At 44.3% G+C, this 22562-nt stretch overlaps 1 protein-coding gene across 2 annotated transcripts in view; it reads left to right on the forward strand.

Annotated features, from left to right (window-relative positions):
• The first annotated feature begins 3256 nt into the window (after positions 1-3256).
• Positions 3257-22562, forward strand: part of LOC128401643 (ATP-sensitive inward rectifier potassium channel 12) — a 45382-nt gene continuing 26076 nt past the window's right edge. For both annotated transcript variants that reach the window (XM_053364938.1, XM_053364939.1), the window contains exon 1: positions 3257-3897. The gene's annotated coding sequence lies outside the window, so the exon portion shown is untranslated. The remainder of the gene's footprint in view (positions 3898-22562) is intronic.

The following is a 22562-nucleotide window of genomic DNA, read 5'->3' on the forward strand; positions in this document are numbered from 1 at the left end:
ATTCAATTCAGTGGCGCTTACTCCCCTGTAAGTGGGGTTAGGAATGCATGCGAAGCCACCCTTAGGTGTACCCTGTGTATCTCTGCCACCATCTGATGTGCCCTTTCTGCTATCATTGCCAGTGACACAGCCCTCTCCTTCGCCACGAATTTGCCTGCTCCCTTATCGTACACCGAACGAGTGTCTCTCGTCATTATGTAAGAGGAAAAAAGACTGAGGGAACCTATCGATCGTCGTTTGGCCGGATAAATGCCCTGGCTTGTGACATTACATTAATGCTAAAGTGCTCTTGGGTGGTGAGTGGGGTGGGAAGGCAGTGATAGGGGACATGATGGAGAGGACAGAATGATGGGGGAGGGGAGGGAAAAGAAGTCATTAAAAGGTTTTGGTAATAAAGATACATTTCCCTCAATACACCGACTTATTTGCTGTCTCAAATCTCCCTCCCATCCTTTCCGGCTAGGTTTTGGGACACAGCCAGAACTCTCTCTCCCAATCATTCCCAAGTCCTCTGGTGTTAAGCCATGTTATGAGGGGGAATTTCAATTCAGTTTGCATTTAAAGTGTTATTTTCCTAGAAAAAGAGGTGCCGGAACTCATTGTGAATACCTCCCTTGTTCTCTTAGTATGGCAGTGGTGCCCACCTGAGAGGTGAGCTCTGGTGAGTTACGGCTGGAAAAAAAAGCCCCAGATCTACCTAATTCTCACTTTGGGAAACGATAAAAGAGCTGTTCTTTGAAATTTGCACTACTCTGAATTTTGCAATGCAGTTCTCAAGCCCAGAAACGTTTACAAAAATCCATATAGCAGGAGTGACTTGCCCCTTAAAAAAACATGTATTGGTGCAAATGACATTATATTAGGGGAAATTGCTTGGCGGAAATGTGTTTATTGGGGGAAATGACATACGAACTTGTGTATTAGGAGGAATTTGTACTAAAACGCTGATGAATTTTCATGAGGACTTGGAAAAAATGTGGAAACGCGGAGATCTACTGAACTAAAGTTTAGGAAAAATGAGAAAGTGAGGGAAGCAGAGACTGACAGAGTTTCCCATTCCTTGCCACATAACAGCAATGGTTGCTTTTTTAAAAAAAGGAGGATGTGGAACAGCCAGGCGTAACTTCTATTTTATATCTGGGGAAAGGCTAAAAATTAAGCAAGGATCAATCGAGATATTGTGGAAGGGGTGGGCAGGAATCTTGTCTATATCATTTTTAAAATGCCTTCAAGAAAGACTACAAATTTTCCTCAAAGGATAAAACTGGTCAGTGTGTATTTTTCATTTACACTATACAGTCTACACCCGATGAGGATTTTGAAAAACTTAAGTTGAAACTTCAAAAGCATTCCTAAAATGGGTAAACAGCATAAGAGAGCACACCCAGATGATATATAAAGGGCTTCTTTTCTATACTCCCTCAAGGGAGTTGGACTTTCTTAGCTCTCTTGTAGAATGACCAAGTGTCTTATTGCACAGAGGGCAGCCCTCTATTTGCAGGGCTCTTTGGTCCAACTCTGACTTAAAGATAAGGTCCCTTCCAGATTGGAGGGTTATGTGTGTGTGTGTGTTATTTAATTACAGTCATACCTCATGTTGCGTCTGCTTCAGGTTGCGTTTTTTGGGGTTGCAGACTGCTGAAACCCAGAAGTACCAGAACGGGTTACTTCCGGGTTTCGGCAGTCACGCATGCGCAGAAGTGCTAAATCGTGCTTTGTGCATGCACAGAAGCACCGAATCGCAACCCGCCTGTGCGCAGACGCGGGTTGCGAACGCTGCAGGTTGCAAACGTGCATCCCGCACAGATCACGTTCGAAACCCGAGCATCCACTGTACAGTGAATCCTTGGTAGATTTATACTGGACTGCCTTGTGGATAAAATATCACTTTCTGCTTCCCCAATGCACCCTTGCTGCCAGGAGAGGCGCTCTTTCAGCAAGTGGAACAAAAACTGGACCCTCAGAATATTTGTGGTATAAAGGTTTTGGGATTTCAGCAGGAAGATATGGAACTGGCGCTGAATGGAAATGAAGCAGTGTGCCTGCCATGAAGCTTTTGCAGACGCAAAGCGTATTTGCCATGAGATGGTGTTTAACTGCTCTAATGCCATCATGAACACAAATCGTCATGTATCTGCAATAAAAGGGATGGCTGAGAAGGAAGGAGAACACTGAGGAAAGGGCAACTGAAGTTGCCTACCAGCAGTTAGGACATGAAAAGTTAGGCTGAGCAGGAGCAAGGGCTCACCTTCTTCCCCACTAAGACAGGATGGGTTTCATTTCAATAGAAGTAGAGCAATTCCTTCTACATTTGCATCTACACGTATATAAGTCAGCATGTACAGAATGTATGTAGATCCATGTCCTTTTTTGTCATCTCTTTTATCAGGAGTGGGTGTCAGGACCAGGTCAGTAATAACTCACACAGTGCCAGTGAATTTATTCAAAGAAAATGACAACTCAGGAAGCCAGGCCTAGTGAGCGCAGCAACTCTTGAACAAGTTCCAATGAGCTCCCACAGTTGGTTTTTGCAGTTGTATACACACAGTGCATCCTGTCATTTCTTGGGAAATATCGCTGTTCAGTGCATTTCCATCTGATTTGCAAAGGTAAGCCGTGTGGTTAAGCTGAGGTGTGTACATCTGAGACAGCCTTTGCACATGCGCAGAGGACAACTTCACTGAATAGGAGTTTGGCGTGGGAAAACTAATCAGGTAATGCACATCGTGTGAAGGCATCCTCACCGCCTCTCCGGTGCGTACAGCGATGTAAGAAAAAAGCCACTGAAAACACAGCATGGGAAAACGATCTCATTGTATTTGAAGCTGCTTAAGGAGTACATAGCTTCTCTCTCGCCATGAGGGGCAGGAATAATTGGACATTTCGAAACATTCCCCCCCCCCCCCAACAAAAGGACCATGGCCGATAGCGGTTTCTTGCTGAGAGAATGCAGCGATGAAGGTGGGGAGGGGGAAACAAAGGCTATGGTGGCTGTGGGTGAAATAATCTGGGGGTGGGGGGAGGGAACAGGTTCTGGAAAAGCTCCAGCCCAAGTAGCCAAAGAGGAAATGCAGAAGCCGAACTTGTGGCTAATAAGAGAGAGAGATTCAGTAGCTGCTGTTCTTGAGCGAAGCAGTAGGAGGGAGTGGAGCAGTGTGGGAAGGAAAGCTCCTCTCTCTGTCTCTTCTGCTGGTTGCCTGTGTTACATGCTCTGCCGAGAGAGAGAGAGAGAGAGAGAGAGAGAGAGAGAGAGAGAGAGAGAGAGAGAGAGCGCCTTCGCTGGGAAGCCAACTGCACTGAACTGCAGCAGCATCGTCCCCCCTCCAGATCAAATAGCCCAAGCCACCAATAGCACACAGCAAAAGAGGAGAAAGTGACCACAACTCCACAGTGAGAGTCAGGACAGCACCTTCCTACCACGCCAAGCGCAAGCCAGCCAAGATTTGAGCCGGGATTAAACTGAACAACTAAAAGAAGACTTCTTGTTGTTTTTATTTTTTTCGTGGGGAGGGGAAAATGGATCCTCTGTCCCTTCCCCAACCCCACTTGAGCCTGTCGCCAGCTCCCATGGGATAGAAGCGTTTGACATTAAATTCACTTGTATTGGATGTTCCTTGGCATTAGGTTTTTTTTGTTTTCTTTTTAAAAAAGAGGAACTATATATATATTTTCCTCCAAAGGAGTAGGGGGGAAAGTTGGATATTCTTTTTTTTTTCCTCCCCCTGCTTGTTTCCAAAGATTTCTGCCCTTGTGGTTAAAATGGAGCGGTGGATTCTCGACCCGAGGGCCAGCACAGCCCAAGTCTTGTGGGAAAAGAAGGAAGATCTAAGGAGGATCCCTACTTTCTCGGGACTTACAGGAAGGTTTTGGGATTTGGTGGGATCCATGCAGTGAGAGGTAAGTGATGAACGGGGCGATGAGGCAGTTACAAAATCGATGCATACCAATGTATAATATATGTACAGAGCTGCAGGGGGCCGTATCGGTCTAGCAAGTTTTTCGGAAGGAACTGAAAAGAGCCATCTCATAGTGAATTACTCAGTCATGCCACAATCTGTAGCTATGAAATGAAGGCAGAGAATCGAGGAATGGAATGGAAGGAGCAGCTTCTGGGAGCCGGAGGAATCCTCAAAGGTGAAATAGCACCGGCGTGGGCTGGCTTTGAGTCAGAGAATCATGAGAGATAGAAGAGACCTTTGGAGATAATCTAGCACAGTTCAGCCTTTTAGTTTTTAACTACATACACACACACAGGCTACAGATGTGTTTTAAATAGAGGGCAGACTCAGCCTCGCTTGCAAGAGAAAGCAGAACTAATCTCTGTTGAATGATCCTCAGCATGTATACTCTTTGCTCAAGTAGCAAAAGTCAATGGCTTGCTGGAACCGGCCGAGACCTAACCAGTTCGCTGTTCTTTGCCAGGATCCCAGTAACCTGTAGATATTAGGCATGTGATCCAGTAGAAGGCCACCAGCCAGTGCTCCGTTGATGAACTGCGGTTGACCTTTTTGCCCCATGTGCTGAGGCCAGATCCATTGCCACCTGAAAAAGGCATTTATCTAGGGGGTAAAGCCCACTTTAGGCACAGGGGGGCTTCTGAGTAAGCCTGCAAAGAACCAAGCTACTAAACTAATAGTAATAAGAACAGCAATTATTATTTTTATTTGTAGGATTTATTGAATGCCCTTCCCCATCATGTCCCAGGGTGCCTTCTGATAATATCATCATGCAATTATAAAAACAAGTAAACAGTGCTAAGGGCAGTGTTACATACATGGAAAACACCCCCCCCCCAAAAAAAAATCTTGGGAACTGTAGTTTACACCTAAGAGGTACAATTACCAGCACCCTTGTTCCTAAGCTTCTTGGGAGGGAGGCAATTTGCTTTCAATGGATGATGCAAACATAGCCAAAAAGAGCCAATCCAACCCAAGCAAAACGGGACAGTATGGATTCAAGAAAGAAGTGTTTCCCACAAAACAAAATACCTTACCTGTCAAATGCAAGGGTAAAGGTGATGATAAAGACAGACGTCTAGGCAACTGCTTTAAGAGGGCGTGGTGCTCTAAATTTACAGGCAGGTGTATATTTTGGAGGGTGCTCCAAACAGCGCAGGGTTCAATATTCCGAAAGAGGGAAGATCTGGAGTAAGGCAGAATCTAGATTAAAAGAGTGCAGGAAAATAAGGGGGAAAGTAGAAAAAGGAAAAGAAAAAAGAAGCAGAGGTTTTCACATAGCCATGCTCCTCTGGCCTGAGAGATCATTTACATTGGTGATATATGCTCTCTGCACTAAAATAATTGGGGGACTGAAACAGCCTTTTAAAACACTTTCTGTTTTTAACCGTCTAAAGTTTACACCATGTTAAACATTGCAACCCTATAGACATTTATCTTTGAGTAAGTCCCAGCAAGCTGAATGAGTAGGCGTGTACAAGATTGCACTGTAAATCCTTTATAGTCTCTGCACTGCTTTAAAAACAAAACAAAACCAGGGTTGTTTTTTTTGTTCCAAGTTCCTTTGCGATGTCTGTGATCGTGACCTCTGCGTTTCTGGATCTGCTTTGAAACTTTCCCAAAGCTCGTGTGCTTGTGTGTGTGTGTTTTGCGCACACAAGATCGTAAAAGTGACAGTGCTAAATAGACACACTTATTAGGGAGTAAGCCCCATAGAACATAGTGTACATAATAATATGCACACAGGATTGTGCTGTTAGCCTCTGTTCACCATCCTGAATGTTCACCTCTCTGAACTCACTTAAACCACTTTTACAGATTTGGAGAATGACAAAAAAAAAGTGTTTAAAGGGCAAATATTAGAATTCTATCAGCTGGCACCAACCACCCATCCCCCATTAGAACTGTAATAATAATAATAATAATAATAATAATAATAATAATAATAATAATAATTTATTTGTACCCCACCCCTCTGACTGGGTTGTACCTCACTTCTGAGGACTGAACATTGAGTACACTGGGACTTCCATTTGCTAAAACATGCATAAGATTGTGCTAAATGTGAGGGTTTTCTTTTAAAAAATATTTTTTATTGAGTTTCAGAACAAACCCAATAATATACTGAATAAAAGCATACTGTATTCGGGAGGAGGGGGATTATCCTCCTCCTAAATGAGAGGTTTGTTTTAAAAAAACCCACCCTGTTTTTATAAGCATCCCTTGAAAGTAATTTGATTTTTCATTATTATACTGAGTGCATTTTAAGTCTGCAAATACATACATGCATTTATTAATGGTGTTGAAGAGGCAACACATCTACGTTAAATGATTATGGGTTTTATTTGATGCTAACCCTACCCAGAGGAGCCCTATTGAAATTAATGCGCGTGACTCCTTCAGGTCCATTAATTTCAATGATTCTGCTCAACATAGAACTTAGCTGGTTACAGCCCAATGAGAACATGTTAGAATTCAGCTAGTACTCTTTGAGAAGAGAAGGAGGCTATCAGGCTAGATTCCCTCTCACCAAATTACCTGTTTTAAGACTCCATTTCTAGAGATGTTTCTCCTTCCCTAACCCGTTTCTTCTGGAGTAATGAGTTGCCTTGTCTTGTGTCTTTAAAAGCAAGGAAAGAGTCTTAGAAATGTAGAGTTGAAAGGGACCACAAGGGTCATCTAGTCCAACCCACCGACGTATGACTTGAACCCACGACCCTGAGATTAAATGTCTCGTGGTCTACCAACTGGGCCAGATTTAATTCAGCAGCCACCAGCGGCTGACCCCGCTGAACTAGAAAGTGTTACTAATTGTACTAATAGTAATGGCATTCATAATGTGAAATGGATTGTGATGATTAGGGATATACAATAGTTGGATAAAGCACAAGATGCAGAAAACTTAAAGTTTAAATATAAGATCCTATGGGAGGGAGGGAGTTTGAAGGTTCGGAGAACCTTGTAACTTAATGTTTGAATTGGTTAGAGTTAAAGTGTATAAAAATGTGAAAAGCTAATAAGAAATTTATAAAACATAAAAAAAAAATCCCTACAACTCAAAAAAGAAAAAAAGAAAGTGTTACTAATTCCAATGACACAACTATGAAGTTTCCTACATAATATACATGAATCATTCAAAAATAACTTTTGCAACTGGTACTCTGAACCCAGATAGATAGATGATAGATACTGTAGATGATAGATAGATAGATGATAGATAGATAGATAGATATAGATAGATAGATAGATAGATAGATAGATAGATAGATAGATAGATGATAGATGATAGATGATAGATGATAGATAGATAGATAGATAGATGATAGATGATAGATGATAGATAGATAGATAGATATAGATAGATAGATAGATAGATGATAGATAGATAGATGATAGATATAGATAGATAGATAGATGATGATAGATAGATAGATAGATAGATAGATAGATAGATAGATAGAGAGATAGATGATAGATAGATAGATAGATATAGATAGATAGATAGATAGATAGATAGATAGATAGATAGATAGACTGGTTCTATACAGAGCAGATCCTAAGTTAGCTATGCCTATGAATTTCAATGGATGGGACTAGCATGCAATACAACCCAAAATCTTCCTCTGTGTGTCTTGCAACCCACACTCCATCGGTTGCCTCCTTGCTTATCCACCTTCCTGTCAATCTCAGATAGCAATGAGCTGACAATGTATTCCTGTCCCCACTGGGCAAGCTGAAAACTATAGTGCTAATCAGGAAAAGCAAAATCACACATCTAAAAAGACATTGTGCTACAGGAATAGCAACATCTCTCTACAAGAGCTGGCAATGATAATTTCCCCTCCGAGTATTATATTTGGAAAGTGCCTTCAATTACCACCTCAATGTCTCGCTGGCTGGCTTGGTGTGGCGGACTAGAATAGCAGGCATCTTTGAGGAGCAAGAATCCTAGAGGGAAATGTACTGGCAGAGTAGCACCTAAGCGTGTCGATTTCAGACCTGTTAAAGCAGCAGGAGTGTGATCACAGCAAAGCTGCGAGGCTGTGTGTGTTTTAGAAACCTTTGTTCCGATGGCAGCCGCCTGCTTTGTAAGAACAGCGCAAGCGAAGAATCTATTTTTGCCGCCTGTTCTTAGAAAGATCTGTGGTGGCTTATTTACCAGCACATATTGAGACCTGGCAATTTTTAGGGAAATGGTCCATACTGAGAGGCTGGAGTTCTCACAACCAAAGTCTGAGTGCACAGGGGGTTGGGAAGCTGATAGCCTCCTCAGACCATAGCTGTCAACTTACAGATTTGAAAATAAGGGACCAGCAGCCTCGAAAATAAGGGATCAGCAGCCAAAATAAGGGATCAACAATTACTTTGATAAAATACATATTTTGTTGCGTGCAAATGGCTTTAGATACCTATTAGGTCCATAAATTACCATATAGCATATATTCAACACAAAAAAAACAGCAACAATTTGTTATTGACAAAGGACAGCTGGACATAGAAAGGGCTCCATTACCTTCAGTAGCTTATTTAAGGGACATCATCAATAAGGGACAGCAGCGGGACATGGCGCTGGGATAAGGGACTGTCCCGCCAAATAAGGGGCACTTGACAGCTATGCCTCAGACTGGAAATCTGGGCACAGAAACATCACTCATACCTTCACAGATCCAAAGCCCATAGATTTGAATTGTCCATGGAAAATGGTATTGTCAAATCCTATAAAAATAGCTCCCCCATCCCCACTGGTACTTCAGCAAATCTGTAGCCTGGATGCTGAACTAATATTTGCCTCTCCCAGGAAGTTGGAACCCCTCTATCTAATTATTAATAATTGTGCTCGCATGTCTTGCCCATCCACTGAGAAACTCAGGGCATCGCTACAGGTAAAGTTATCCTCACGTTCACCCTGTGAAGTGGGCTAGACTGAGAGAGCATTGCTGGCCCCAAGTTGCCTAGCAAGAGCTTCATGGCCAAGTGGGCATTTGTATCCTGGGCTCCCAGGTGCCAGCCTGAACTGTTACTATACCACACCTGAGCGATGGAGAGAAGAGGCTGCCCAAGGGATTGGTCCAAGATCACCCAGTCTTCTTCAGAGCTGCGTGGGGATTTGAACCCAAGGCTCACCAATCCAGCTGCAAAACAAGCCACGCTACCTTTCTAAGCCCATGGCCACTTTACCGTGAACTCTCAAAGATGTTCTCCCTTATACAAGGAACTGTATAGAGAGCCAGTGTGGTGTAGTGGTTCGGAGCGGTGGACTCGTAATCTGGTGAACCGGGTTCACTTCCCTGCTCCTCCACATGCAGCTGCTGGGTGACCTTGGGCTAGTCACACTTCTCTGAAGTCTCTCAGCCTCACTCACCTCACAGAGTGTTTGTTGTGGGGGAGGAAGGGAAAGGAGATTGTTAGCCGCTTTGAGACGCCTTCGGGTAGTGATAAAGCGGGATATCAAATCCAAACTCTTCTTCTTTTTCTGCTGTCCTCTGGAGGAGCAAGCAGAAGAAGTTAGCACATCAAACCATTGGTCTTTCCAGCTCAGTATTGTCTACACCAGGGATGGGGAAGCTGTGGCCCTCCAGATGCTATTGGACTACAGCTCCCATCATCCTTGACCACTGGCCATGCTGACTGTGGCTGGCTGGTGGGAGTCCACAATATATGGAAGCTACTGTGTTGTCTATTCTTGGTGTAGACCAGTGCTCTTCAGCCTTGGGTCTTCATGTGTTCTTGGACTACAACTGCCATCACCCCCGGTCATCTTAGCCAGTGGTGATGGATGCTGGGAGTTGTAGTCTCAGGACCCTAGATCAAAGAACACTGCTGTAGATAACTCTGAGACAGATGGACAGCTTCTTCTAACAGGAAAGATGCCAGCAAAATGCCTTAGACCAGTCCTAAAGCCCATTGCCTTTTAAAACTGAACGTTTGCTTTTCTAGCAACGTTATTAAGATGCAGGGATTAAAATATCATTCCAAGGATGAGAGCCAGTGTGGTGTAGTGGTTAAGAGCGGTAGTCACGTAATCTGGGGAACCGGGTTCGCGTCTCCGCTCCTCCACATGCAGCTGCTGGGTGACCTTGGGCCAGTCACACTTCTTTGAAGTCTCTCAGCCCCACTCACCTCACAGAGTGTTTGTTGTGGGGGAGGAAGGGAAAGGAGATTGTTAGCCGCTTTGAGACTCCTGAAGGGGAGTGAAAGGCGGGATATCAAATCCAAACTCCTCTTCTTCTTCTTCTTCTTCTTCTTCTTCTTCTTCTTCTTCTTCTTCTTCTTCTATATGGCCAGTTTGCTCAGTATTCATTCTGATTTGTTTGCAGGAAGATTAAATGGCATTGGTTAATTTTTTGAACCTTCATTATGATTTGTTTGTGGGAATGGTATGCAATGTTGAACCAGTAAAGGTAAAGGGACCCCTGACCATTAGGTCCAGTCGTGGCCGACTCTGGGGTTGCGGCGCTCATCTCGCTTTATTGGCCAAGGGAGCCGGCGTACAGCTTCCAGGTCATGTGGCCAGCATGACTAAGCCACTTCTGGCGAACCAGAGCAGCACACGGAAACGCCGTTTACCTTCCTGCCGGAGTGGTACCTATTTATCTACTTGCACTTTGACGTGCTTTCGAATTGCTAGGTTGGCAGGAGCAGGGACCGAGCAACGGGAGCTCACCCCATTGCAGGGATTCGAACCACCGACCTTCTGATTAGCAAGTCCTAGGCTCTGTGGTTTAACCCACAGCGCCACCCGTGTCCCAATGTTGAACCAAGTAGGTGTTAAATTACTCCACCCCAAAGGAGGGATGGCTTTTGAAAGCTATGGACTATGCAGAAATGGCAAAGCTGACGGCAATATTAAGAGATCAAAACGATGAACTTTTTATAGAACAATGGAGGCCTTTTTTGGACTATTTGGAAAAGCATGAAACAAACAAAATCGCAGGCAGGATTCGAGATAGGAGCAGCAAAAGAAAAATGATAAAGTGTTAGAGAGATTTTGGTAACACACAATAATTTGATCTATAACGCAGTAGAAAAGAGTTTGAATGAAAAGACTGTGGAAGTGTGGGTGGGAAGTCAAGACATGAAACAATGTAACTATTTAATCTGAGGTTAATTAGTACAAAAATGGAAATTCAATAAAAAATTATATTGGGGAGGGGGAAAATTAAATTACTCCACCCCACACGTTCCGCTGCCTTTTCTCATCACTCGTCTTACTGCAAAAGGTCTGAACTTTTGGGGAAGGAGGCTGGTCACACAAGACTAGAATTGTGCAGCGTAAATAAGCTGGTATGTGATTGGATCTCACCTGAAAATAACCGTCTTGCAAGGGCCCTGGAACTTTAATCTTACAGTACTCTTGTCAGGTAGGTTAAGCTCAGAGTAGGCAGCCTGAGTTCACCCATCACGTGTCGGGACTGGCAGAGATTTAAACTTGAGATTCCCTAAAATGAAATCCAGTAGGATAGCAGCTGCTCGGTTTGGGAGATAGTTGCGATTACTCAGCGGCAAATTGTTGTTGCGCTTTTAGCAGCCTCTCCTTCTCCAGAAACCAGCAGGCAAAGCTGTTCACAGCACAGAGGCAAATATCAATCAACTGCCAATGTTTGCAGATCAAGCTGCACAAGCACAGTGGTTGGTTAAAAAAAAAAGTTGGCAAGTTTGTCAACAAGGGAAAGGTGGGATCCTGCACATTCACACACACACACACACATATATAGTTGCCTGTATTTGATAGCTGAGTTTTGTGAGCCCCCTGGTTTGCAAACTAAATTAGGACTTGAGTTCGAATCTCACCTCTGCTAAGAGCGTCACTCTACAGCTTTAGGAAGACACCAATTCAACCCCAGGTCTGCTGCCCCATCTACTTAAAAGACTCTGTGGTAAAAGAGATGAAATAAAGCAGATATGGGGCTCTGAAGCCTTGCTCTGCACAACACCTTTGCCCTACATTTCCATGTATCTCCCTATATACATAAAAACGTAATGTTGTCATCACACAGCCCCCATGGGGTGATTTCTAATCGTCTATAAACAGGTAATGGACTTATTCTCAGGAGTATGGATCCTTTTTTAATGTAAAAACAGCACCACCCACTCAGAATTAGGTCAGCAGGCTCAGGTTTCGCAGAATTACTGTACAAAAATCTTGTTTTATAAGGGGGAAGAAGTCCTAATTGGGGAGGGGGCACTGAACAGCCCACTGGGGACTGAGCATGCTCAGTAGGCATGGACTGCTGGAGAGAAACCCAGAGGGGAGGAGGAGGAATGGAAAATGGCATGGCTGGCTGGAAACCTGCACAGGGCATTCTATACTACAGCATTTTGTTGCAGCTCTCGTTTCTTTACCTCTCTTTCCAGCTTTTGCAGGGAGTTCAGGGTTGCCAACTTCTCCCTCCCCAACCTGGGCAATGAATGGTTTCATAACAACAAGCAGGGAGATCCTGCAGAGGGGTTGCTTTTTTCGCTCAGAAGATGTCATGCTTGGGGAAGGTTCCTCTGCTGTTTTGCTTTTTGTTTTTGTTTTAAATAGTGCCCTGCAGCTGTTGGAGGCGCAGGAAGCTCGCCCGACAGACAGGGGTGGGAACTTGAGTGAGCTCTTCTTGTTTGGCTGGCAGGTGGGCTGTGCTGGAAGCGATGAGGGCGCTTCTCTAACTTTGGAAGAAAGGCAATGGTCTTCTCTTAAACTTGGCCTGGTGGTTGGTGACCGTTCTCTGCTTCTCTCTGGGGCATGAGGCTTCAAGATGTGGTGAGAAAACCAGTCCTGTTGCATTTGTGGAGGCTCCTGTTCATTCAGCCGAGTTGAACTCTGGTTGTGTGCCCCAAGTCCGGCCCTGACAGCACCCCAGTCTAGGAGGATCAAACGATCACCATGGTTCCTTGAACGTTCAGGGCACAAGGACCCAGCGCAATTGGGAAGGGGGCCAAATTTGGCTTCCCTTGGAATGACCTCCTGGCTAAGCCTGGGTTTACCACCCTGTTCAAGAGTTTTGCACCTGTAGCCACAGGTTCTAATCTCAGCTAAAGCAAGCCACTGGCTCTTGCCGTAAAATTCCACTTGTAATCTGGAATATGTGGGCTAATAGAACCAGTCTACCTTACAGGGTTGTTGTTAAGGCTTCTGAAATAGTGAATTGGAGAACACTTAGGAGAAGCATGCTCGATTGGAGAGAGAGACAGGGAGGAAAGTTGAAAGGACGTTGGGGAGAACGGAAGCTGCTTTGCAGTGCCTCCCCATACATGTCTGCTCAGAAGTAGGGATGGATTTTGTTTGAACATCTCGATGCTGAGCTTCACTGCACAGATTTTCTCAAAATTCTCATTTCGCTCCTTGATCTCGCTGACAAGCAAGTTATTCCCCCAACCACCGGTTCTGCTAAAAAATATGAACTATTCTTACATATGATATGCATTATTATCTGTGATATTATACACATATGAATATAGATTCCAGGTTTCCTAAAGTAACCAGTAGATGAACAGGTGCTTACAACAATGCGCATAACTGTATAAAAATACAGTTCGGTATTTTATCACTTATAAAATCATGATGTAGAACTATAGGGCAGAATGGGTGCGACTCTTTCGTGTGTTTTATGTGTGCCTATTCATGATCTGCTTGGATATAAGCAGGCAGATGATGCAAAAGATGGTTTGATGTGGGCAAGGCTTGGCTGAGATGGAATATGTGTATAAATCCATTTACAATTGATTCCTCTTCCATCTCTACTCAATAGTAGACCCTACTGAGGTCAATGCAGTTTATTCCTGGGTAAGCGTTTTGCAGGCTGGCAGACATCTGTTTATGTATATGTCTGCTTTGCAAGGTTCTGGAATCACTGTATGTGAATAAGGATATAATAAAGTTTAATTTTGCTAGCAGCTTGGAGTTGATGCAATCTGAAGTGAATTGCGGCCTGAGCTTTTTTATTGAGGTCTGTTTTTATTATCCTCATTCGTTCTGGTGTTCTATTTCTATTACTGAAGCTCAGGTGTGAGCCTCATTGCTTATCTCTCTATACTATATTTGCACTAGTCAGTCATCATCACACGGTCTTCATTGCCTGCTTCCCAAAGTCTAAAGCAGGGGTCAGCAAACTTTTTCAGCAGGGGACCAGTCCACTGTCCCTCAGACCTTGTGGGGCGCAGGACTATATTTTGAAAAAAAGAGCAAATTCCTGTGCCCCACAAATAACCCAGAGATGCATTTTAAATAAAAGGACACATTCTACTCATGTAAAAACACGCTGATTCCCGGACCGTCCATGGGCCGGATTTAGAAGATGATTGGGCCGGATCTGGCCCCTGGGCCTTAGTTTGCCTACCCATGGTCTAAAGGTAGGGGTGAGGGAGGGAGCAGGAAGGTAAAGGAGGGAACATGTCTATAGTAAATAACTTGGAGGCAGGAGGGTTAAGGGAAAGCCTGGCAGGGGAAAGGAGGGTCTCTCTGTGTGTCAGTTTCCCCACAGAGTTCTCTTCAGCCACCGTTTATGGACTACAGCTGCCCCTCTGCCTCTACACTTACTTATTTACTTCATGAAATTTAATGCCACTCACTGGTTGGTTGCAGAGGAACAGTGGGATGAAGAAGGCCCAGAGCCCGGGGGGTTGTGGTGGGATGACCATGAGTGATCAGAGGGACAAGAGGGAACAGACTGGGGAAAGGAGGTGTTGGAAGCTGAAGAGATAACAAGGCTTAGGACTCAGCTATACAGCTGAAAATAAAATGCTTTAAGTGAAATATACAAAGGTGACACAAGATGGCGACAGTGAGCTATGGCAAATTCAATGTCTTTTTCAAAACGTTTTTTAAAAAAGCATTTTCACAGCAGTGTGTGTGTGTGTGTGTGTGTGTGTGTGTGTGTGTGTTGATTCCACCTCAGTGAGCTGGGAGAGTCTGTGGCAGAGAGAAGTCTAGACTCAGCGGCAGAAGCTGAAGCAGGAGAGGAGGGAGGCCAGGAGGCAGAGATGGGTTAGGCTTGTGAAGAGTCACAGGTGTCTCCCTCTCCTGCTGTGACAAGCTCCCTTCTCCCAGGTCTGCCAAAAACAGAAGAGGCATGAAAATAAGTTAGTTCCATGCAGGCGCAGTCTTGGGGAGAACCATGGAGAGGAAGGCACTTAGGCAGCTGTGGGAAGGTGGAGACCTTCTGTTTCTGCAACCGCTTCATGACGGCCAGACCTCCTGGAAAATGAGTTACTGTGCTCATTAGGCCTGACACTCCTGTTTTTGCTAATATAGAGTTAACACAAACATGCACAGTGCGATTTACTTCCGGCTCGCTCCTCTCATTGGTATAGGGGGGGGAAGTTGTTTGCAAAAAAAGACAAAATGGTAATATAATCACTAAAAAAAATCTACAGTCAAAATCCAAGACATACAAAAAGTAAAAACTGCAATAGGAGAGACTAAAACAAATTTAAACTCATGCAAGCTGTTATAAGAAAAAACTGCTCCTTTTCCCTTATCCAAGAGCCTGTATAGAGTCCTTAAGTGGATTCCCTATCAGTGGGAGAGAAAAACAGAGGCTAACCAGAGAATATTGAGAAGCAAAGTGGCTAGAAAGCCTGATCTTTATTAAAGGTCCTCACTCACCACACGCAGGAAGGACGATAACCCTGAACAATGGTGCACAAGCCCTTATATAGACTTTTGAAATTGCCCACCTTGTAGCCCATGACCACCCCCAAAAAACATCATACATACATCACAGAAGGAGGCAGACTCCAGCAGAAATTCTGGTTGCTAGAATATCTGTTAATGGCCACTGATTGCTTTACCTGGGCAGCCTGGTCATTCTTTTGTGATGGTTAATACTTTAGTTCCTGAATCCAGGTCACAGGCTCACCCTATTCATACACAAAAACGCCCTTAAGGCAGGATTTGTAAGCAAAAGACAATGGAGAGGCTTTCCCATTTCCTTCCTAATTGCAGAGAAATATCTGAGGTCAATTTGGGAGAGTCAAAATGGCTTCAGGATTGCTCTCCCGTACTATTTCAGACACGTGGTTTATATACTTATGTATGCGTTTGCCTTGTACATTTACGGACATTTCATCTGTATCTATATTAGCATTCTGATAACAAAGCTTTCTAAGCAACTGGTCAGGCTGGCCTAAACAAGAAGGTCTCCAGCAGCTTCACAAAATGACAAGGCAGAAAACTGTGTAGCCGTTGCCTGAATGTGGTTTGAGGGTGGGCTGAGAGCCAGCTAGCTGGCTCTGAGTTCTCCTAGCTAGAGTCTGTCCTGTCAGGTGCCACCCGCCTTGAGAAACTGGAGTAACTCAATATCTCCGTGTGGTACACTGTAACCTTTGAAAGTCTGCCACGGCGAGACTGGGAGATCCTCAAAGGCTGCTAAATGCAGCCTTCCTGAGGCGAAGTTTTGTGTTTTCTTCCCTGACCTCCCCGAAGTCTTTATCATATTCCCCTCTTCCTTCCTTGGGATGGGAGGTGGGGAAGGGAGGTCAAATTCAGCCACAGCATTCTCTGCGTAGTGGCACAGAGTTTGTGGGGCCAAAGCCCGGGCTTCCCCTACCCTCCCGTCTCCGGTCACCCTGTGACTGCCCCCTCTGCTATCTGATCCTGCCCCAACAGTTGGCATAAGTGAAGACCATATGTGTGAATTTAAGGAGGGAGACAAGGACATGGAAGTGTGTGTTTCAAGTCCAGCTGTTTGGAAAAATATACGCCTATGTGTCCATGAGAGAGGCCTTGGTTGTTTGGGTTTCGGTGGGCAAACAGCAACCGCAGGTGGAATTCAGGTGATGCTGTGTTTGTGTATGTCTGCCAACCAGGCTATTATTATCTCAGGGTCTCAGTACCTAACCTTTAACCCAGGGGTCAGCAAACTTTTTCAGCAGGGGACTGGTCCACTGTCCCTCAGAGCTTGTAGGGGGCCAGACTACATTTTGAAGAAGAAAAATGAACAAATTCTTATGCATTTTAAATAAAAGCACACATTCTACTCATGTAAAAGCACCAGGCAGGCCCCACAAATAACCCAGAGATGCATTTTAAATAAAAGGACACATTCTACTCATGTAAAAACATGCTGGTTCCTGGACTGTCCATGGGCCGGATTGAGGAGGCGATTGGGCCGGATCCAGCCCCTGGGCCTTAGTTTGTCTACCCATGCTTCAACCTGTGTTATGTTCCTATTTTTTAAATGCTCACCCACGCTAGGTTCACAGAAAGCAATAGAGATATTTAGGAAATCGGGGTTTTTTAAAAAAATATTTCGATCCATAATCTTTATCATAGAAATAATCTATTGATTAAAATATAAATTGTATCTATTTCTATCTATCCTATATGACCATAGACACACCTTTCCCCCTTCCATTAAATAGACTATCACAGAGCGCCTCAGATATTGTTTGGTCATATATTTTGTGATTTACCTCTTGGCCTGGTTGCTTGACACTGAATGATGACCCTCGAGGAACTACCATTTGAGGCAATATGTTGGTTGCCTCCTATGTGGGGTCCTTATTGAATTAGAACCCCACTCCTGCAAGTCTTTTAAGTCAGCAAAGGGGAACGCCGACCCTGCTGCACACAAAAACAAAAGCTGTATGTGCGCCTGTCCTTGTTGGTTCTTTATAATATCTCTTCGGGCATTTTTATTTCAATTTGCTTCTTATTAACATCCTTAGATTCATAGAATTGTAGAGTTGGAAGGGACCACAAGGGTCATCTAAGTCCAATACAGGAATATTTTGCCCAGCATGGAACTTGAACTCACTGCCCTGAGTTTAAGAGTCTTGAGGTAATTTAGAAATATTTTCATAACCGAATAAAAGGTGTCCCATAATAGTTCTCCTGCACAGGTAAGAAACCGATCTTTAAGCATGGTGACCAAATACACTTTGGAACTCCCTGCCAATTGACACCAGGCAGGTGTGAACTTTTCAGCACCTGCTTAAAACATTTTTGTTTAGGCAAGCCTCATGCAGACATGTAACATGCAGACATGCGCTTAACCTCTCTTTTTTTGCTTACTGTTCATTCAAAAAATAATAATTAACGGGTGTTTTTAAATATCTGTTTTCAACCGTCCTGTTGATAATTTAAATGTTTTCTGGGGGTTTTTTTTGGTAAACAGCTTGTAGGTTTTATTACAATCTAGTGGTATATAAATGTTGTGAAATGACATAAATAAGAGGAGAGGTCCCTGCCCTGGTGAGCTTACAATGTAAGCTTTTTTATAAGGAGAGAGCAGAGGAAGGGGGGCAGGAAAAGAAGGCAGGAAGGGGCAAAGGAAGACTGTTTTATGTACCTGTGCTTGGTTTTAGAAAGGCAGGGGGAGCAAGTGGCTTCATGGAAAGGGGGGGGGTCATTGGACTGAAGGGGCATTTGGTCAAGATGCCAGCCTTACAGGGAGAAGAAAGTTTCCAAAGGTCAGACTTTTAGAAGACATCTGAAGGCAGCCCTGTTTAGGGAAGCTTTTATTGTTTGATGCATTGCTGTATTTTAATATTTTGTTGAAAGCCGCCCAGAGTGGTTGGGGAAGCCCAGCCAGATGGGCGGGGTATAAATAATAAATTATTACAGTGGTACCTCGGGTTAAGTACTTAATTCGTTCCGGAGGTCCGTTCTTAACCTGAAACTGTTCTTAACCTGAAGCACCACTTTAGCTAATGGGGCCTCCCGCTGCTGCCGCGCCGCCGGAGCACGATTTCTGTTCTCATCCTGAAGCAAAGTTCTTAACCTGAGGTACTATTTCTGGGTTAGCAGAGTCTGTAACCTGAAGCGTATGTAACGCCAGGTACCACTGCATTATTATTATTATTATTATTATTATTATTATTATTATTATTATTCACTGCTTCCGACTTGCTGAAAAGAGAATGTTGGGAGTCAGCCGCTTGGCAGAGGCAGAATGCGGTCCCCAGCTACCTCAGAACCACACAGCTTGTCTGCACCAGGCAAAACATGATGTATGGGAGATACCACAACACTGACTGGTGTACCCAGCTCATAAAACTACTGTTCTGACTGCAGTGGGTTCAGGATCAGGGTGAGGTTGGGAAGAATGCTTTTCATGTGTTGACATTTGGGATCAGTCTATTTCTGGTCTGAGTCAGTTTCACATCTGCTCATTCGTAAGAACATAGGAAGGGCTCTGCTGGATTAGACAATCCTGTCCACCATCCGGTTCTCACTGTGGCCGACCAGATGTCTATGGAAAGCCCACAAACAGACGATGTTGCTGGGTATGTTTAGCCTTGGAAAGATGAGACTGAGAGGGGATATGATAGCCATCTTCAAATATCTCAAGGGCTGTCACATGGAAGAGGGAGCAAGCTTGTTTTCTCCTGCTCCGGAGGGTAGGAACTCGAACCAGCTGCTGTTATAGCCAAAATCGGTTTGAAATCCACATCGTGATAATGGTTTCATAATATCTGACATGGCAATATATCGCGAATCGCAATGTGTGTTTGTGCTATATAAAAAACTGTGATGGGGGGAAACCGGGAAGCCGGTTATCGCTTCTCTTGTGATTTCTGCTGCTGCTGTTGCTCTGCACTATAAAATAACAGTTGTAACCCTATGTTAAAAGTAAGTAAAAAAGTCACAGTTTTAGACTCCGAAGTAGTAGTAGTAGTTGCCATAACATTATGCTGTTTGCCTCCACAGTGGTACCTTGGTTCTCAAACTTAATCCGTTCCGGAAGTCTGTTCCAAAACCAAAGCGTTCCAAAACCAAGGCATGCTTTCCCATAGAAAGTAATGCAAAATGGATTAATCCGTTCCAGACTTTTAAAAACAACCCCTAAAACAGCATTTTAACATGAATTTTACTATCTAACGAGACCATTGAGCCATAAAATGAAGGCAATAATCAATGTACTGTACTATAAAATAAATAAGACCATATTGTAGATGATAAAAATTAATGTTTTTTCTTATCTGCACTGATGATAGTCATTGTTTGGATGGGGGGATTTTATCCATTTCCACAGTCACACAAACAATCAATTAATCAGTAGCTGAACTGGGTTCCACATAGCCACAAAAACAAATTAACCAAAAAAGCCTCAAAAACAAAAACACAAAATAAATAGCAAAAACATAAGCGCCAAATACAGTGGTACCTTGGTTCTCAAACTTAATCCATTCCGGAAGTCCATTTGACTTCCGAAATGTTCGAAAACCAAGACACAGCTTCTGATTGCTGCAGCCGCCCTGGAAACAATAGCCGACAGCCGCATCGGACGTTCGGCTTCTGAAAAATGTTCGAAAACTGGAACACTTACTTCCGAGTTTTCAGTGTTTGAGAACTCCCCTGACCCACTGCAAACCTCACATCCTTGCCTGCTGCCTTACTTGTTCACCACATCCCCTGCCTGCCTCCTTTGCTCCCCGCACCCTGGAGCCTGCACAGCCCATCACCAGTGTGCCAACAGACTAGCACACAACAGCACAGAGAGAAAACACACATTTGTAGTGTGTGTTTTTGGTACGTCATTGAGTGAAGAACTGCTGCAACTAAGTTTGGAATCCAAAGGATAGTTATGCACCGATGTGGATATTATTCTGGGAGCTGCAGATCACGTCAGTTTAAATTGCAATTTGCAGAAATCAGATTTCTTGAAAAGAATAGTAAGTGCAATCTGATGAAGAGCTTTTTTTCTCCCCCTGACAGAGGTTTGACCTGGTGAGCTGCTGTTGTGTTGTGGTTTCTATGCTCCCTGGTATTTATAGGAAGTTCTTGGTGCTGCACCTTTTCTCTTTAAATTTGCTTGAATTGGATGAACTTTTAATCTGTTTTGCTGCTCAGTTGTTCTTTTCGTGTTTGATAACGTGAGACGTCTTGAGCCTTTAGAATGTATTCATCTATTGTTTTCAATCTAGGTAGGCTGCGTTTCACCATAAATGGAGAAGTCAGCATATCAAAGGATGGCTGTCTTTTGGCTTGTGTATTGCTTCAGAAAGTACAAATTAGACTAGTCTGCTTTTAGTTCAGTTGGTTAGAGCATGTCGCTGATGATGCTAAGGTTGCAGGTTCGATCCCCATATGGGACAGCTGAATATTCCTGCATTGTAGGGGGTTGGACTAGATGATTCTTGGGGTCCCTTCCAACAATTCTATGATTCTGGTGTTTGTTTCAGCAGCTGAATGGATGACATTTCTGTACAGCTCGCTCCTTGTGTATAGAAAACTATCGCCTCAGAGAGAAGTTTAAGCTACAGTACTTTCCCCTGGCATGCTAGCTTTCTGTGTCTGAAGGCTTTTGAGGGGGTGGGGGGAAGCATATGTCATAGAAACATAAAGGTAAAGGGACCCCTGACCATTAGGTCCAGTCATGGCCGACTCTGGGGTTGCGGCGCTCATCTCGCTTTATTGGCCGAGGGAGCTTCCGGGTCATGTGGCCAGCATGACTAAGCCGCTTCTGGCGAACCAGAGCAGCGCACGGAAACACCGTTTACCTTCCCGCCGGAGCGGTACCTATTTATCTACTTGCACTTTGACGTGCTTTCGAATTGCTAGGTTGGCAGGAGCAGGGACCGAGCAGCAGGAACTCAGCCTGTCACAGGGATTCGAACCGCCGACCTTCTGATTGGCAAGTCCTAGGCTCAGTGGTTTAGCCCACAGCGCCACCCGCGTCCCACACATAGAAACATAGGAAACTGCCTTATGCAGAGTCAGGCCATTGGTCCATCTAGCTCAGTATTGTCTACACCAGGGATGTCCAATTCCCAATAGACTGGTCTACTGGCAGTGCTCTACCTAAAGTTGTGGAGCTTTTCTTTAGGAAGCCAAAGTTGTTGAGTTGGGTTTTTGGTTTTTTGTAAGGAGATTGCTGGGGGCCAGAGATCAACCAGGATCTACCAGGAACACCCCACAATCTACAGGTAAATCGCGATCTACCTGTTGGAAATGCCTGGTCTACACGGACTGGCAGCAGTTCTCAGGGTTTCAGGAAAGGTTCTCCCCCAGTTCCATCCAGAGAGGTTGGGATTGAACCCAGGACCTTCTGTACTCAAAGCAGATGGTCAACCACTGACCCATGGTCATTCCCTGTCAGAATCTCCCCATGTGTAGTCCGAAGTGGGATAGTCATGGGCCAGGACTGTGTCCTGTACTGCTTTCGTCCAGCGGACGATGTGTCCATTTCCAATGTAGCAGGAAGGAACAAGAAGAAGAAGAAGAAGAAGAAGAAGAAGAAGAAGAAGAAGAAGAAGAAGAGTAGTAGTAGTAGTAGTAGTAGTAGTAGTTTGGATTTGATATCCCGCTTTATCACTACCCAAAGGAGTCTCAAAGCGGCTAACAATCTCCTTTCTCTTCCTCCCCCACAACAAACACTCTGTGAGGTGAGTGAGGCTCAGAGACTTCAGAGAAGTGTGACTAGCCCAAGGTCACCCAGCAGCTGCATGTGGAGGAACGGGGAAGCGAACCCGGTTCACCAGATTACGAGTCCACTACTCTTAACCACTACACCACACTGGCTCCATGTATGCACACATGCACAGATTAGCCTCTGAGCTATTCCCGGCTCCCTGAACTAAAGCCCAAACGGTTGCCGGTGGATTGCGCTGAGATCCTGCTTTCTCCTCCCCTCTGCCAGCACTTGTGGCTTGTAGGCGTTCTGCAAAACCGAAAGAGCT

Source organism: Podarcis raffonei, chromosome 14 (assembly GCF_027172205.1).
Source record: "Podarcis raffonei isolate rPodRaf1 chromosome 14, rPodRaf1.pri, whole genome shotgun sequence".
Lineage (NCBI taxonomy): Eukaryota > Metazoa > Chordata > Lepidosauria > Squamata > Lacertidae > Podarcis > Podarcis raffonei.